Source organism: Equus przewalskii, chromosome 3 (assembly GCF_037783145.1).
Source record: "Equus przewalskii isolate Varuska chromosome 3, EquPr2, whole genome shotgun sequence".
Taxonomy (NCBI): Eukaryota; Metazoa; Chordata; class Mammalia; order Perissodactyla; family Equidae; genus Equus; species Equus przewalskii.
Genome location: NC_091833.1, coordinates 54,175,355 through 54,194,493, shown reverse-complemented (window position 1 = coordinate 54,194,493; position 19,139 = coordinate 54,175,355). Strand labels below are relative to the sequence as shown.

The following is a 19,139-nucleotide window of genomic DNA, read 5'->3' as shown; positions in this document are numbered from 1 at the left end:
AGGTCACAGGGTAAGCCAGCATAGGGCTGAATTCAAACACACAAAGCAGTGTGCCCCAGGGTTCCTCAGGAGGATGGAGGCCAACAGTGGATACGCCCTCAGGAGTCTGCCTCTTCTTGGGCCTCGTGACATGTGGAGAAGGCTCTGTTCTCAGAGGGTCATCCAAATCACTCTTTCTTGAGTCCTCCTCTACTCTCAGAGAAATCACTGAATTTGGTCTGGAGTAAAGCTTTAGAAAACTGCAACCATAACATTTCCGTCTGACCCACCAACTGTGTTAAATACATTCATATCTGCCTGTCCCCATCTCAGCTGTCTTCCTCTTTTCCCCCCACTCCTGTTTATAGGTAAAGCAGCCGGCCTACAGCACTCTGACAGACATCTCTAAGAAAATCCAACCCAGAGGGATTAGAAGACGACACAGGATATATTCCATTTCCACAAAGCCTTGGGAAAACGCTTACATCAGAGGTTGAGCGGGCCTGCCAGCTTCAACAAAAAAGCAGTGTTGCTATCAGCTGTGGTAGGAAGGCAAGAAGCTGGTGTCGAGACTTGCCAGGGCGCTGCAGGATGGCGTATGAAAAGCCCAAATGTCAAAGTATCCTTCTCCTTGGGCTCCTCTCACAGATAACGCAGTCCCTTGTCAAGCACAGACTAGCCTGAAAGATGAGACCTGAGAACGGGGGCCAGGGGAGGCATCTATTCCGAGACTCCGATTCTCAAAGGTCCACAGCTTTTCATGTGGAGGAAAACTTATCTCCTAGTTTTGCAGGAGTAAGAAGGGCAAAACAGAATGAAAGCAAAAGGACATAAATGGGAAAAGCAGAATAGAAGGAGAGAGAGGAGAAGAAGAAAGCACAAGAGTGCGGGAGGAGAGAAATGCGCAGTTATTAAAAGTAAGTTAAAAGCCTCTGCTTTTCACTTCCTGAATTTTAATATCACAGACAAAGCGCTGAATCTCCTGAGACAGCTCAAGTGTGAGGATTAGGAATGAGAAAGGTGAGACTGGAGGTCCTCGCATCAAAACTTTGAGGAATTCCACTGGTCACTTGCCTGCTGTGGGAGAGGCGCACGCGGTGGTCCATGGAGGGAGTGGCTCCGTTCCAGGCGCACTTTTACAGAAATTAGGAACGAAGCTTCCTTCCCCCTCTTACCAGCAGCCAGCACTCCTCAGCCCACAGCTGGGAGGGAACCTGCCCAGTGCTTCTGTTTACAATTTCCATTCAGGCACTCTTCACATTCTGGAAGGGAGTCTGCCGAGGGACATCATTTCAGCTCCTCGTCTATTTTCAGGTCCCCTCATATACAGAGGGTGGCATCAACTAAGCTCCAAGAAGCAATTTAGAAGTGGGGTTGGAGAGAAGGAGGAAACCTGTGCCAATCTACAAACGTGCAGAGCCTGGTAGCGAGCTTTTATTTTTAACACTGGGATCTGTGAGGCTGACCTATATTTCACTTCTTACACTGACAGAAATGACAAGCCTCGAAGGCCGGGACACAGAAGCGAGCAGACGCCCTTTGAAGGCTGTGCAGAGGGGAGCAGCAGGCGTAAGGTGCCAACCCCCACCGTGGACAGAGACTGGGGCTAGAACAGCAGGTGCTGGAGTGTCTGAGTAAAGGGGCAGGCCACTCAGGCGGACTGGAGAGAAAGAACTCGATCTTGGCTTTATCTCAGAGCTTGGAAATTGGTCCACAGCCAGATGGAACCATGCGGCTAACACAAAAATTGGGGGTTGGGGGGGTGGGAAGGCGCAGATTAAAGGTCCAGGAAAGAACAAAATTGGTAGATGTAGAGAGAACCAGGAGAGATCAAAGAGATGGAAAGGGGAGGAGAGGATGGGGGAGGGGGTTGCTGAATTTCCAGATTTCAGTACGAGAACATGTCCAACCCATCAGGGTCCCTTGGTCAACAAGTGAGAGAGGAGGCAATACTAAACGACATGACCAAAAAGGATGCTTAATACCACTGGATATGTTAAAAATGTGTCATCTTGGGGCCAGTCTGGTGGCAGGGTGGTTAAGTTCACGCACGCTGCTTTGGCAGCCCAGGATTCGCAGGTTCAGATCCTGGGCATGGACCTACACACCACTCCTCAAGCCATGCTGTGGCAGCATCCCACATACAAAATAGAGGAAAACTGGTGCATACGTTAGCTCAGCGACAATCTTCCTCATCAAAAAAAAGTGTCATCTCTACTCTTATTCCGTATTGTATTTCTCCTACTCATTTCTCAAACCTAACCCTCTAAATCATATTTGTCTGGCCAGCCTTATGATGACAAGTCTTCAAATGTGTAATACAACGTTACATTTAATTTTATGCCTGAGACACTAAAGGTTGGCACAGCCACATTATTTTTTTGCCAAACCTTCACATTTTAATCTGCCATCCAGTCAGGAGACTGGAAACAGAGAGGAATCACTTCAGACTATGAGCGATTTTAGACTCTGCACCACCAATCTTTTTTCCTATCAATCTATCTAAATGTAAAGAAGTATAATGATCTAGTGTGGGTATGGAAGCCCCATGGCTCAGTGATAAGAGGCTCCAGGAGGAAGAGCTGAGCTGGAATCCTCCACTGGGAGTTCCACAAGCACCTCACATTGAACACATATAGTACGGAATCCAATACCTTTCTCCACTCTCTTCTGGAATCCTTGGTCAATGGCACCACTATCCACTTGGTCATCTGGCGGTGGAGGCAGTGGTGGCGGTGGGGGGGGGGGGTCACCTAGACGCCTTCCCTTGCCCCCCGGGCTCACTCAGGAGAGATGCAGCATGGTGATGAAGAGAGCAGATGACAGAGCCAGACTACCTGACTAGAGTCTCACTTTGTCACTTGCTAGCCATGAGAGTGCCCTTGGGCCAAGTCACTTAGCCTCTCTGGGCCTCAACTTCTTCATCTGTAAAACCTCTTAAGGTTGTTGGGGGAGTAATGAGTTAAAATATGTCCTAGATTTATATTATGTTAAATGAAATAAGCCAGAAAGGGAAAGACAACCTCTGTATGACTCCAGTCATATGTGGAAGTTAAACATGTAGACAAAGAGAACAGATTAGTAGTTACCAAGGGAAAGGGGGGGTGGGGGCGGGCACAAAGGATGAAGTGCTGCACCTACAACATGACTGACAAACAACATTGTACAACTGAAATTTCACAAGGTTGTAAACTATCATAATCTCAATAAAAAGTTAAATATATATATATATATGTGCTAGATTTAGAACCATACCCTGCACATATTAAGCACAGTGTTGGCTAAGACTTCCTGTTCCTCAACCCCATGTCCACTCAATCGTCAGGACCTGCCAAATTCAAAATCCCCTCCAACCCCATGCTCTTTCCTACTTGGAGCCCTCACCGTCTCTCACCTGGACCAACACAACACCTTCCTCCTTGGTCTCTTGTCTGTACTCGTGCTCCCCTCAAACGCACCCTCCACAGAACCACCACAATGATCTACCTAAAACATGAAACCAAACATTTCACTCTCTCAAAACCCTTCAATGGCACCTCATGCCCCGACACACAGGGGGAAAATCCAACTTCTTAGTGTGTGACATAGGGCACCTTCCCCATTCTGCCCCTCCTGCCTTCTCTCCACCGTCATTTCAGCCACTCCTCTCCCATCTCTTTTCCTTTCACCCCAGTTACACTGAGCTGCTGTTCAGCCCCCATCTTGCTGTCTCCGGCCTCCATCCCTGTGTGTGGAAAAGTCCTTAGTTCCCAATTTAATCGTCATTTCTTTCAGGCAGCTTTCCCCAAACCCCAACTCTGGACAAACTCCTCATCCTGGGTTCCCAAAGCCCTGTGCATTTCTCCTGCTCCACACCCACCAAATCATACTGAAACCCACTGGAGCTTGAGGGCGAGACTCATCCCAAGCACCTTTATACCCCCAGCACGGGTACTCAAACCCAAATAGATGATTGCACCATCTAGCGGTTAAGAGCAGGGACTCTGGAATCAGAGTGCTGGGCATATATCCTGGCTCCAGCATTTGCTGGCCACAGGACCTTGATCAAGTCACTTACCTTGGAGAGCCTCATCTGTAAAATGGGGATGACTGCAGTACGTCCATCACAGAGGCATTGTGAAGGATGATGAGAAAAATGAACATACAATCCTCAACTCGGTACCTGGCACCTCCTAAGCACAAACATAAACTTCAGGGGAAGAAAGTCTTGACAAATGAAAAATACCAATAGGGTACAAATCGGAAAAAAAAAAAAAAAAAAAAAAGCTACGGCCACCAGCTTCAAACACTTTCGCAGTGCAGAACTCATTCATGGCAATGCCAAGATAATCCTGGGTATGATGTTCAAAAAAAGTAAGGAAGAGAAAACAGCTGAATCAGCAGGTGGAGTGACTGAATCCCATTCTCAAGAGACTGGGTTGGTGAGAGCAGCCCTGTGAAGAGCAAGTGGAGACATTCTGGAGGATTCCACAGGATGACAGTGAATCCAGAGCAAGCTGCTCACCCTCTGCGGAAGCCAGGGAGTGCGGAAGATGGGGGCCCACAGAACCCTGGACCCTCCTGCCCGTCTCTACAGGAGGAGATCCACTCCCTAGAGCTAAGCTTTGCCAAAACACATTCTAACAACAGGTTACTGATCAGCACTTCGCCCAGAGGTCCTGCTTAACTAATTTCTGTTTCCATGACTTCCTTGTGCCTCAGGCCCAGCGGAGTCAGCTGCTGACATGGTGATCCGAAATGGTTCTCTGCTCTTCATGCCAGGAATTTGAGTGAAAACCCTCTCAGCTCATTAAAACGCTGTATAACCTTGCAAATCCTGCCAAACGCCACCACAATCACATACTGAATTTTTCTTTTTTAACTGACGTCCTCCCAAATGTAACGCTTGTCCAGCGGGGCATGTCCAGAGGCTCCGCCACTCTCAGTAATGAGAACCCTCAGAAAAATAAGCCAGCTGGGAAGGGTGAACACACACATACACTGACTGCTTCTCTGAAGGAGCCAGGGCCAGTCAGTCACCATTACGGCAAGCGCATACGGCAAACACCGAATTCAACGGCCTCAGGGAAGGGATCTCGGGGACTGTGATGGGGTCCCAGAGGTCAGCAGTGGGAACGGGTCTCACAGCCTCGTGATTAGAAGGCTTCAGAATTACTGACCCGCTGTATCAGTCTGCTGGGGCCACCATAACAAAGCACCACAGACTGGGTGGCTTAACCAACAGAAATTTATTGTCTCAGTTCTAGAGGCTGAAAACCCAAAATCAAGGCATCGGCAAGGCTGGTTCCTGCTGAGAACTCTGAGTGAGAGTCTGTCCCAGGCCTCTCCCCTGGCAGCTGCTTTGCTGGCAATCTCTGTCACTTCCTAGCTCACAGGAGCATCACCTCGATCTCTCTTCATCTTCACATGGCATTCTCCCGGTACACGTGTCTATGTCAAATTCCCTCTTTTTATGAGGACATCAGTTACATTATACTCGATTAGGGTCCACCCTAATGACTTCCTTGTAATTTGATTACTTTGTGAAGACCCTATCTCAAATATCGTCACATTCTGAGGTGCTAGGGGTTAGGACTTCAATGCAGGAATTTGTGGAGGACATAATTCAACCCATAACACCCACTCTCTCCCCAGAGACCACTCTGTACCACCAGTAAACAAGCTGTGGATCAGGATGACAGGATTTGGGTGTTGGCCAGGGACATGGGCTCTGTGGGCAGGGGCCCGGAGCAAGGCAACACACTGCTCGTTGGGTGTCTTTGCTGGGCTCCATCAGCATTCGAGTCAACACCATGAGAAGAACCGGCACTCGCAGAACCCAGAAGAGACGGGCTGACAGTCTGGCTCCCCTGAAAGGGAGTCCTGGTGGGTACAACATACACAGGGTGGGGCATGCCCGGCTTTAGCTGTCACCACTAAAAAGACGCCTCCCCTGTGAAACAACAGGCACATGGCCTCATAATCAAGAGGTGCACACGGACGTTCCGACTCATTCGCAGTCTGACCTGACCCTTCGCCCCAGCTCCCGAGTGAGATCTCCAACTGCTGTCTAATGAGACTGCCCTCAGTCACCCGTCATCTCCTGACAGCACAGGCCTCCAGCGCCGGTCCAGTCAGAAACCACTGCTCCTCTCTACACTCCCAGCACTTTCCTTGAACTTGTCTTTTACTACAGGTAATGTTCTGCTAAATTCTGCCCATTATTTGAGTAAGCTCTTAACTAGAATGTGGCCCCCAGGAGAGCAGGGAATTTAGTCCATTCTGCTCACTCCTGCATTCCCAGCATCCACAGTCACCCCTGCTGGTAGTAGGGTCTCAACCCACATCTCTGAAGGACAGAATGAACACCGTCTTTCCGCAGGAGACAGGCAGTTCCTCGAGGGCTGGAAGCAAGCTTTATTCATCGCTTTCCTCCTGCCCACGGGCAGCCTCATAGAGAGGTCCCTCCTTAACACTGAACAGAATGAATGAAGGCTTCGCGCTGAAATGTTTGGCTTCACCTCAAAATAAACTCTGAAGTCAAATATAACCCTTAACTTACCATATTTCTTCCTCGAACAAGCTCCCCCTCAGTACTCAGCTCAAGATGACCTCTTATGACCACAACCCCCTCCTCCTCTCCAGAACTGCACCCCCTCCTGTGAGCCCCTCATTGTACTCTGTCCCCACCTCTATTCTAGCATCTACAGTCACACTTGTCTTTTCCTACTAGGCTGTGAGCTACTTAAAGGGAAGAATTTTCCTCTTATCTTTTTTTTTTTTTTATTAACATAGCATTTGGTAGGCATCATTTCTTTTAAAGAAAGAAATGCCTTTCTTATAAATGCCTTTCCTATTGACCCAAGCTCAAACCTTAAACTCTGCCCTGCCTCTAATCAGATACAGTCTATTCCTTCTCAGCATCTCTGGGATCCATCCATTCATCCCTTTCTTTCCACTCCCTCAACCTCTATCCTAACCCCTGAAGTGGTTTCCCATTCAATCTTCCTGCCTCTTTCTTCCCTCCTTCCAACCATACAACACAGGGCGGCCAGATTAAGACTTCTATAGCGTTACTTTGCAAAGACCAGCTCATTGCTCTAAAATCTTTGACAATCCTCCACGGCCTACATGATAAAGTCTAAACTCCCTGCCACGCCCTCCTGAGTCCGCAGCTCTCCCTTGCAAAGCTTTACTTTCTGCTCTCCGTGTCGTGAATCCTTCCTTCTCAAATAAGTCTGCTCCTCTCCCCTGAACAACTGCCACCTTCACTCCTGTCTCAGGACTTCTTCTCCTGACATTCTCCTTGCTTATTTGTTTTCAAGATCTTCCCTATCATCCAAGTGCTGCCCTTCATTGAAGCCCAGCTCAAGTCCCACCCCCTCCATGAACCTCTCTGATCATCCCAGGCCTGGAAGAAGGGCTGCTCTTGTGAATTCCTAAGGAGCTTCTTGTCTCCACGGTTAATTTGGAGCACATGGCATCTTGTATATCATTTAGTCTTGTCATGCCAAAGTTCATCACCCCACCTAGACTGTAAGCCTCCTGAGGGCAGGGCCAGTGCCTGGTTCCATTCCTTACCATAACTTCAACACTCAATAGTGCCCTAAGCATAGCACACACCCAAAAGTGTGGGTAAAAAGAAGCCACCGGCCATTTGGAGAATTGGGAATATTAGCCTTTATTTGCTACAGATCTATCATAGGAAATGTAGTCAATCAATATTCATCGTGACAGGCATGCATTTTACCAGCGTGACAGATGGTTTTGATGCCTTTGGCAGAATTTGATGGTAGGTACCCTATAAATATTTTATCAAATGAATGAATTGCAGGTTGGCAAGTGTCCTCTGGTTATCAAAGCCTAGAGGCAGGAAGGAAGGTGCCCCAGCCATTCCAACTAAAGAACTGTTGCCACCAATCCAGTCCCATAAAATCATTAAAGCAGGTGACTCCTGACATCTCCCCTGGAGAGGTGAGGCCTGACTCAGGAGAATCTTCGTAAGGCCCTGATAGCTAACCCAAATTTTGTCTTCTCCCTTCTAAGGTCAGTTGGACTTATTCTGTCCTGGGTCTCCTTCCTCCAGCTGACACCAAGATTCTGTCTACAGAGGGGAGAACACTTTATAGCAACTGACAGCCAGCTGAGATGTTGCTATGGAAACAGCGGTGATTTCAGGAAGTCCATCTGTTTTTAAATTGCTCTATAGACTTGCTCTAACTTCTTTTACAGATTCTGTAGCACACGGCCCGTAAGGCCCTCCCTTCCCCAGGACCCTCCTACAGCCTCCTTCTCTTTCCTCTCTTCCAAATTTCAAACCTCACCTAGAAACCTTGCACCCTAGGGGCTAAACTGATGAACTAGGAGGCTCCAGTCTCCTAACATGGAATGAAGTCAAGCCAGAACTAGCACCGCCACGTTAGCGGCGCGTGACTGTTGCCACGGCAACAAGAGGCAGCTTCTTGTGAGTGGGGAGGGTTGGTGGGCTCATGGAAGGTTCAGCATTTTCAGTTGATTCTTCTCCTGGATGTTAGAAGAAACAACATTGTTTATTTGAAGTTTTCCTTTCATCCATTCAAAAGGAGAAAACATATAGAGATACTTTAATTAACAAAAAAGATTTACCTGAGAGTCACAATTTGTTGTCAGCAGGTTCAACAGAAACAACAGAGGCAACACAGATTCTGGGTGGACTTGGATTCCCTTCCTCCCCCTTCCGTCTTCTTCCACGACTCTCATGAGAGGTGAACTGTAGCTCCACAACCTTGGCCCCTCCTCTCTTGGGTTGATCCTTGCTTCACAGTCATCCTAAGGCCAGGGAGGGCACTGTCTGCTCCCAGATAATTAGACTGCACCGTGGAAGTCTGGAGATAGCGTTCTTTGGGAGGACAGTGTGATAAATAATGTCCCTGCCTATTATGGGCTAAACTGTGTCCCCTAAAATTCCTATGTTGAAGCCCTAACCCTCAGCATCTCCGATTATGACTATATTTGGAGATGGGGCCTTTAAAGAGGTGATGAAGTTAACGTGAGGCTGTTGTGGTGGGCCCTAAACCCAAATGACTGGTGTTCTTATAGGAAGAGGAAATGTGGACACACAGAGAGATGCCAGGGGTGTGTGAGCAGAGAGGATGACCATGCGAAGAGGCAGCAAGAAGGTGGCGGCCATCCGCAAGCCCAGCAGAGAGGCCTTGAGAAAAACCAACCCTGCCAGCACCTTGGTCTTGGACTTCTAGCCTCCAGAACTGCGAGAAAATAAAGTTCTGTCATTCGAGCCACCCAGTCTGTGGTATTTTGTTACAGCAGTCCTAGCAAACTAATACAGCCCTTCTCAGCTGCCCCACTGGCAACAACGTAACACCAAGGATGACTAAGTAAAATTTTTGTATTCAGAGGACTTGTTATGTCCTCTTGATATGTTTTTCGATATTAATATATCAGCCTTCACTGATTAATGTTTGTATGATTTTTCTTTTTCCATCCTCATACTTTTAATCTGTGTCTTTATATTTAAAGAGTTTCTTTTGCCAGCATGTCATTGGGCCTTGCTTTTTAACCAATCTGACAATCTCTGCCTTTTAATTGGGGTATTTAGAATTGTGCTGTCCAATAGGCCACTAGTCACATGTGGCTATTTAATTTAAATTAAAATTTAATAAAATTTAAAATTCAGTTCACAAGCCACATTTCAAGTGCTCAACAACCACATGTGATCAGGTATTAGAGAGCACAGATAAAGAACATTTCCACGCTCACAGAAAGTTCTACTGAACAACTGGCTTTAGACCATTTACATTTGGTGTATTATTAACATGGCTGGCTAAATCTATCATTTTGCCATTTACTTTCAATTTGTCCAACTGTTCTTTGTTTACTTTTCATCTTTTTCTGCCTTCTTTGAATTAATTGAACATTTTTCAGCCTCCATTTTCTCTCTTTTATTGGCTTATTAATGCTGTTTTGTTGTTTTCAAGTTCATGGTATACATTTTTAACTTATCATCTCCTTCAAGTAATATTATAACGCTTCATAAATCATGTAAGACTCTTACAACAGTCTATTTCATTTCCCCCTTCTTGGCCTTTGTGCAATTACTTTAATATATTTTACTTCTATTTATGTTTTAAACTCCAAAACACATTGTTACTATTTTGCTTTAAACAGTCATTATTTTGAAAGATATTTTTAAAATAAAAAAAGGCTTTTATATTTATCCATATATTTACCATTTCTGCAGCTGTTTATTCCTTTATGTTAATCAAGACTTCAACTGGTAGATAGTCCATCTAACTGAAGAACCCCCTTTAACAGTTCTTGGAGTGCAGGTCTCCTAGCAATGGATTCTCTTGGGTTTTGTACACCTGAAAAAGTCTTTATTTTATCCTCATTTTTGCAAGATATTTTTGCTGGATATAGAATTCTCGGTAGGCTGGGGCTTTTTTCTTTCAGTGCTTCAAAGATATTGTTCCACTGTCTTCTGTCTTGCAACGTTTCCAACAAGAAGTTTGCTGTCATCCTTGTCTTTGTTCCTCTGTACATAATAGGTGCTTTTTTCTCTGGATGCTTTTAAGATTTTCCTCATTATTACTGGTTTTAATAAATTTTATTTTGATGTTTGTGGAAGTTTCATAGTTTTTTTCATATTTCTTGAGCTTGCACTGTGCTGATCCTCTTGAATTGGGATTTTTCATTTTGATCAAATTTGAAAAATTTTGGCCAGTATTTCTTCAAATATTTTTTCCTTCCCATTCCCACTGTGTGAACTCTAATCACACTTATATTAAGCCACTTGAAGTTCCTCCACTTTGTATGTGGGTCGCCAACCACAGCATGGTCACTGATGAGTAGTATAGGTCTGCACGCAGGCACAGGAACTCAACCTGGGCCACCAAAGCAGAGCATGCCAAACTTAATCATTAGGCCATGGGGCCAGGACCCTCCCTTTTTTTTTTTTTTTTTTTTGCTGAGGAAGATTTGCCCTGAACTAACATTTGCTGCCAATCTTCCTCTTTTTTTAAGTATGTGGGCTGCCAGCACAGCATGGGTGCTAACAGTGCGGTGTAAGTCCACAGCTGGGAACTGAACCCTGGCTGCCAAAGCAGAGTGCATTGAACTTAATCACTGGCCACTGGGGCTGGCGTCTTTTTAAAATATCTTCCATGTCTCTACTTTTCATGCTCAGTCTTTCCTCTACTTTCTTGAACATATGGGACATAGTTTTAGTGTTCTTGTCTACTAATTCTAGCATAAGTATCATTTAGTGGTCTGTTTCTTGTGACGGATTTTCTCCTCTTAAGGGTTGTATTTTCCCGCTTCTTGTATGCCTTGTAATTTTTTATTAGATGTCAGACATTGTGAATATTGCTTTGTTGGATGTTAGGTATTTTTATGTTCCTATAAACATTCTTAAAAAGTGTGTAGTTCAATAGTAAGTACATTCACATCATCATGCAACCAATCTCCACATCTCTTTTCATCTCTTGAAACTGAAACTCTATACCTCAACACTTCCTTTTTAAGCTGTCAGGTGGGACTAGAGCAGCCTTTAGCCTGGGGCTAATTTTACCCCACTAATGAAGCAATATCCTTCTACCCAATGCCCCACGACTTGTCTGGTTTCCCACTGTGGCTGGTGGGAACACAAACTATTCCCAGCCCTGTGTGAGCTCTGGGGATTGTTCCTTCTGCTCCTTTCGGGACATCCTTTCTCTGACCTTGGGTAGTTTCCTCTCATGCACGCACTGATCAGTACTGAGCTGGGACACTCAGGGAGGACCCTCTGCACATCTCCAGAGCCCTCTCTCCCTCTGTGCAACTCCCTCCTCTCTGGAACTCTTCTCTGTAAACTCTAGCTGCATTGGCCTCCCCAAACTCCTAGCCCCATATCCGCAACTCAAGAAGAGGGCCAGGTCTGCCTGGGTTCCCACTCCCTACTCTAGCCCAAAAATTCTCTCTAGGCAGTAAGCCACAGCAATTGCAGGGCTCGCCTCATTTGTGTATCCTTTCTCAGGGATCTCTGTCCTGTGCTGCCTGATTTCCAATCACTGAAAAGTGCCCTTTCATATACTTTATCTGGTTTTCCAGTTGTTTCAGAAAGGAGAGGAAAGCCAGTTCCTGTTACTCCATCTTGGCCAGAAGCAGAAGTCTTGCTGAATTCTCTCCAGACAATTTTCTGCATAAACTGTTTCTATATCTTTCCATCATGTCATGTATCTGGCTTTCTCTCTTTTTTCCCTGTCTTACCTCTCCCTTGTTCTTTTCAAAATATATGATTCAAGTGTGACTCTTATAAGGAAAAAAAGGCTTGGATTTTAAAAATTAAACCTGTCTCATTTATTTGGCTAACTGAGATTAACCAAAAATTGCTCCTACATAAAAATAATAACCAGTGAATACTCACTACATACCAGACACTATTCTAAGTACTCTATATGGATCATAATTTAATACAGCGAGACGAGTGTCCCGCCTCTAGAAGCATGCCGTGGGATCTTGGTCACTGTGAGAATAAAGGCACATGTGGAAGAAGAATGAATGGTGGAGAGAGGGCTTTGGAAAAATGAAGTCATCCTTTGACAAGATGAGTCCTGTTTTTAAATGAGTTTTGCTCCTTGCTCCTACAGGGCGATGATTTCTCCTTTGAGAAGAAGACATAAAGCAAGATGAATGAGAAAAGCTTCGTATGGTGGAGGGGGAACTGGACATGTACTGCACGGAGGAGGAAGGCTTGGGTCCTCACCCCAGCTCTGACACCAACCTGTGGGGTGATACTGGGCCCATCTTTAAACCTCTCTAGGCCTAATTCAGTTTTACGTTTAAGGCCCTTTCTTCACAGAAAATCTTATGCAGAAGCTCAACAGATGAAACAGAGGAGAAAACAGGGCTATCTGATGGGAGATGAAGCTTGGAGGCTGGGTCTCCCTCTCCCCACTCATCAGACCCCCTCTGGATCCCGGCTGGTTCCAAAGAGCCCCGGGGGCTCCCCTCACACACACTGGACTGATTCTCTCAGAAGGGCCTTCTGAATCTAGAGTTAGGATTTCTGGGCTCCAGTCCCAACCACTGCCCTGAGACTGTCAGTGCAATGCCGTTCTGGTCCCCAGCTTGCTTAACTGTAAAGTGGGACCAGAAGAACCTCTAAGATCCCTTCCAGCTCTAACACTGTCTCTTAATAGGAATCTGATGGTTAATAAATTAATAAAACACCGTTGCACTGAAGCAGACTATTAAAGGAAAAGGATCTTAGCTAAGCAGGCGGTGTTTTCCAAAGCCCATAAATGTTTCACCACTTTACAGAAGGTTAGATTTTTTTTTTAGATTCAAATAAAATCAATAGAATTTGGTAGGTCTGTGAGCCTTAACCTGCATTTCAGTATTGCACTGGGTAAAACTCGACAAGCACACCAACTCAACCCATTTTGGTGCATGTTCTTTGGGAAAGGATTTCCTGTGGTAGGAAGTCACTTAAAAGTACTGCAAAAGCAATTAAAGTGCTCTGAAAGACACATGGAAGCATTTAATGGTAGAGTGGCCCAATGTCTCTAGCTTACTCTTGAATAATTTAAAAAATATATATTTATATATATGTATTATAGGAGGAGAGGGGAGGGGGGAGGCAAAATGTAAACATATGGTTAATCTGGGTAAAGGGTATATAGGAGTTTCTTGTCCTGTTCTTGCAACTTTTCTGTAAGTTTGAAATTATATCAAAATAAAAAGCCACAAAAACAAAATGCTCAGAAAAATCCCCAACTGAATGCATATTTCCTTTCCATACCCTTACTGTAAACTATTTGTCATATCCAAATATAAAAGATAACATTCTTGACCTTATCCTTCACATAATTTTCTGTTCCCCGTCCCCTTTTTCCTTGCTCACTTTGCCAGAGCGGGAATGCCTGAAAGCCCTAAGGGCTGAAGAGTTGCAGCTGAGAGTCTGCTTCACCACTGTTCACAGCTCTTCAGCTGCTCCTTCTATACTTCCAGGGTATAGTAATGAAGCTATTGAATTTCCATAGATCTCGCCCATTCACAGTGCTCACAGAAAACAGTCCACTTGCATTTTATCCCCAAACCTCCTTATTCAGTAAAATATTTGCTGAGCATAAGCAATTATGAGAATAAATATGGGAATTAAGAATATTCTTTCAGTGAAAAGGCAGTATGGCTGATGCTGTCAGTGATCTGCACGTGTCCCCTTGGCTCTCACCATTCACATATGTACCAATGGCTTCTCACAGCAAACTCCTCTGATTCTCTGCCGGACAGCTTTCCCCAGTGCAGGAAGCAGAGCAGAAGAGCTGGGTGTTAATGCCCCTGAAAGCATCCCTCGGCCAGCGATGGACAGAGTTTGATGGACAAATACCCCCTACTTCCTTGCCCTCTAAGGCATGTTCTAATCTACACAGTGTCCCAGATGTCCCCAGAGAGACTCAGCCCCAGTTGCCCACAGTAGTCACCGATTTATTAACAGACCCTGGGTTGACTTCTCTCTTATCTCTATCTCGCTTCTCTCTCTTTCCTGGGATCAGTTCCCAAATAAACCACGTGCACTCAACTCTTTCTCTCAGGCCCTGCTTCTAAGGGAACCCACTGCAAGACAGGCAGCATTTCAAGAAGGAAAAGAAAGAAACTAAGCTTCATTAAGGATCTACCAACTGTGTGATGGATGCTAAACCTATGTTATTTCATTTGACTTGCACAACAACCCCATGAGAAAAATAGAAGTACTCTATTTTTGAAGGTAGGGGACTGGTGGCTCAGCAAAGCAAATATTTTGCTCAAGATCACATGGGTTGGGGCGCTGGGGAGGAGCTGGCATGCAAACCCACTCCCAGGAGACTGCAGGCCCCACGCCGGCCTCCACACTGCACCTCCTGAATCTCTTCATGAGTCTCGGCAGGCCACTCACTACTGACCGGCTCCCCCCAGTCTCTCAGAGACAACGGCTTTGAGTTCATTCTTCTGCCTGGAGTCTGAGTAAGTCCATAAATAAGAGAAAGAAACAAACCAGAGGAGTTCAGTTCAGTTCCACACACATGTGTTGGGTGATCACTACCTCATCCTGCCATAGCCTGTGAGCGGGACACAGTCCCTACCTCAGAGAACATCCGGTCCAGGCGGGAGACACACCCACAACCAATCATATAAGGGGTTAAGACAGAAGGCACAGATATGCACTCAGGAGGGTTATTTAGTCCAACTTGGGGTTTCAGGAGTTTACTGGGAAGGTAAAGTCCAGCCTGAGCCTTAAGGGATGCAAAAACATCCAGAGACATAATCAAAAGATATTTTGATGGCAAAATCAGCAGAATGTAGTGACCAAAGGTAGGAGTTGAAGGGAGGAAAGGAGTCTAGGATGATACCCAGATTTTTGGCTTGAGTGCCTGGATGGCAGGTAGTACCATTAACCAAGACAGAGAATACAGGAGAAAGGGCAGGTTGAAAGATGCTGAGCCTTTTCAGTTCATGCATCTCTAGAGTGGACATGGGCAGGTATCCTTTGGGTCTGCCAGGCAAGCTTTCTCAACACTTCTACTAGGTTACAGAGCACCATCTCTCAGCCTCAGGGGTGGGCTCTTGACCCAGGGCTGACCAATTATAGCAACCCATGCCTTTGTCAAAAAGGTTGAGCAGGCACATTTTTGACAAATGTGAGTCAAAGCTAGCTTTGACTGCTTAACAAACCATCCTCCCAAAAATCCAGTGGCTTAAAACAACAACTTGCCATTTCTCGCAATTCTGTGGGTTGTCTGGGTGGGTCTTCTGGTCTGGGATGGTCTGGCTGTGGCTGGATGGTCTGGGACAGCATCACTCGGGTCTGAGGCCTCAGCTGGGACGGCTGGGACTCTCTCTCCATGTGATCTCTCATCTTCCAACAGGCTGGCCTGGGCTTCCTCACATGGAGGCAGAAAGGTTCCCAGCAATGAAAGCATAATTCCAATACACAAGCACTTTTCAAACCTCTACTTGTATCGTTACTAACTGCCCAAAAAGTCACATGGCCATGCATTCCCAGATTCAGGAGGTGGAGAAATAGACTCTATTACTCAATGGGACGAGTGCCACATGTTGTGGCCAATTTTTTCATTCTACCACATGACCCTAAAAGGGCAATCTGGGCCCTTCTCTGGAACAACCACTCAAATTCCAGGAGAGTGATTTCTCTTTCTGCTTGGGCTGCTATGCTGAGAAGGTGTGAACTGGGGCTACCATCTTTCCTACCACGTGGGGAGCACCTGTTGACAGGATGAAATCAGGCAGAAACAACCAAAGCTGAGAGATGTTAAGGATCCCTGGTGGCCTCGAGGCTGAGACCAGGGTCTGAAATCTTGGTTCCTGAAGCTCTTCCATCTCTCCTGTGAGATCCTCCAGAACCTTCCCAGCTACTTGAGCTGATACGAGTCTTTCTGCTTAAATTGGTTTCATTTTGGTTTCTGTTACTCAACATGGAAAGAGACTAATTGAACCACCCTCCTTCATTTCCTTCTCACGAAGGGAGGTGTCTTTCCCAACCCTTCCTCCCTAAGGCTGTTTCCTGGAGGCAAGTCCTTCATGACACCATCTCAGGGCCCCTGGTACCCTCTCAGCAACTATGAAATGAGGCCCAGTGAAGGTGACAGGAGGTCTAGATGTAGCCTTGGCTTCAGATTGTAAAGTTCAATGTTCCCACAGCTCTTGGATGGAGCAGGGCATGTGAGGGGAGGGCCAGATGGCCAATGTCTCCTCCTCCCAGGAGGGAAACCCCACACCATGCAAGGCAGCCCCACCTAGGCCAGCCGCTCTGGAGTTATAAGGGAAGCCCTGCAACACAGCCTGCTCTGAGGGCGCCCGACCCCTTCACACAGCCCGGGGTTAAGGTGCACTTTCTGTGCCTGGAGAAGGCAGTACTGGGTGATGGCAGGACACAAAGCCCGGCTACCCCAAATTCTCTGACCTCAGGGGAATTTGCTGGGCCTTCTTTGTGAGGTTTGCTCAATTCTGCCAGCAGAGTCAACACTATCCCCCCGGGGCAGAGCATCTCAAAGTACCTTGCACTTAGGTTGAAAATCTCATTATCTTCACACTCCAGACCTCGAGCCTCCAGACCAAAGCTTTTCCTTCTCTATTTCTCTTCTCAGTTCGCGGCATGACCATCCTCCAACTGCCTAAATTTAGAACCTCAGGCTCCTCCCCTTTTCTTCTATCACTCCTGCACAGGTAGAACTAACAGGACTAAATAGTGATCAGTAGAGAGATGAAGGGTGCTGGAGACAATCTGCCATGTTTAATCCTAGACAACTCTTTCAACTTCTCTGGGTCTCAGTTTTCTAATCTGTAAAATGGGTATGATAAATGATAACCAACATCCCAGGTGCTTTGTAAGGCTTAATGAGTTAATATGTAAAGCACTTAAAACAGGACCCTGCACGTGGTAAGTGTCCAGCAAAAGGAAGTTGTTGTTGCTGTGAAATCATTTTCAAGTCTTTTTCCTCTTCTGCACTCTCATTACCACTGTGTTTCTTCTGGCCCTATGGATCTCCTACTTGGATTATTGAATCTGACCTGTGTATCAGTCAGGATCCCAGCAAGAAACAGATGGTACACTTAAAAGGGGTGATTAAGAAGACAAAGGTGTGGACAGGGCCAAGAGGGCCAACAAGGAGTGCTGAAGCCTCATTCAGGCTAGCAGGGCGGGGAAACCACTGCATGCTAATTGCAAAGGGCATGGGCTGCTGTCACCTAGGGGAGGAGCTGCCGATGGGGGTGGTGGCCCTATTTGGAGAGACACGGCCTTGGCCATGTTGCAGTCCAGCAGAGAGGGAGTCATAGAAATAAATACTCTGACCACTCTCTCCTTTCTCTGGGGCTTTGCAATTGCATGAACCTAACCAGAAACCCAAGGGCAAGGGAGACATTGCTGCAATCCATCCAAGACAGTCTATAGGATTTAAAGCAGGATGGGGAGGGATGGAGAATGGCTCTAGAGGAACAAAGAGAAGATACTCAGCACGACTCCTAACTAGTCTTCCTTCTTCCACTTTCCATCCCCTATAGTCCACCTCCCAAGTTATCACCATGTCTGTCTTCGTAAATCTGATCATATTAGTTCCACTGCTTAAACTTCTTCAATGGCTCCCATTCTTCAGGGCTTCAATGAACCCAGCCTGAAGATCACATCCAAACTTTTTAGCATGATGTGCTCTTCATGGTCTGGCCCCTGCCTTTTCCTCTGGTTTTGCTTTACACCACACCCCGTCTCTAGAACTAGACCAAACCACTCGCACTGCTGGAACACACAAAGCCTTCACACCTCCATGCCTTCGCTCGTGCCTTTCCCCCATCTGGAATACTGGTCCCTCCTCCATGAGCTCATCCTTCAGGTGCTCCCTGTGCTTCCTTCAGTGTCCCCATCACCCTGGTAATGATTTGCTGAACATCCTTCGAGAGATGGTCCATATCTGTCTTGTTCATGGCTCTATCCTCAGGACTTAGCATAAAGTCTGGCCCAAAGTAGATGTTCAATAAGTATCTGTTGAATAAATTCTTGGACTACTCCATCCACGAATGTATCACTAATTCCCTCCCTGCATTTGTACTGCTTGACTCATCCTGGAGATTCTATTCTCCCTGAGGGCAGGGACTGTGTCTGTTTCACCCATTGCCTCTTATGGTGCCTGGCATCAGCAAGTGCTTGGTAAATGCTTGTGTTAGGAAAAAATGGCTGTAACATATTCCAAAGATGAATAAATGAAGTAGCCAGTGGGCGGGATCAAAATTGGCCACCTCAAAATGTGTCTCTTTGGCTTGATTATTGTTAAGAACAAAAGACTGTGAAAGAAACTTTGACTTCCCCCTAACTGCCAAAGAATTTTAAGATAAGTCATCCCCATAGATGACTCTGGGTACCCATAGACTGTGAGGTCCTTGCTACGCCCATTCTTATCTACCAAACCTTTGCTTTTCCACTCCCCTGTGAATTGCCTTCCTCCCCTTTGAAGGCCCAAACCACTACCCCCAACCCCTCCTTTGTCTTTAGCTGAAGATGGTATTTAAGGAAACAGCCTCTGCCATTTTGGCGAGTTGCTCCGTTCTCCTGAGTCTCTCCTATGTATACATCTTACAAAGCTTTGTTGGATTTTCTCCTGTTATTCTGTCTCACGTCAATTTAATTTGTAGCCCAGCCAGACGGACCCAGAGGG

The 19,139-nt window shown here is 46.1% G+C and overlaps 1 protein-coding gene across 1 annotated transcript in view; it reads right to left on the bottom strand.

Annotated features, from left to right (window-relative positions):
• The window catches only part of SCD5 (stearoyl-CoA desaturase 5), a 141,137-nt gene that overhangs the window by 101,444 nt on the left and 20,554 nt on the right, over positions 1-19,139 (bottom strand). The window lies entirely within an intron of this gene.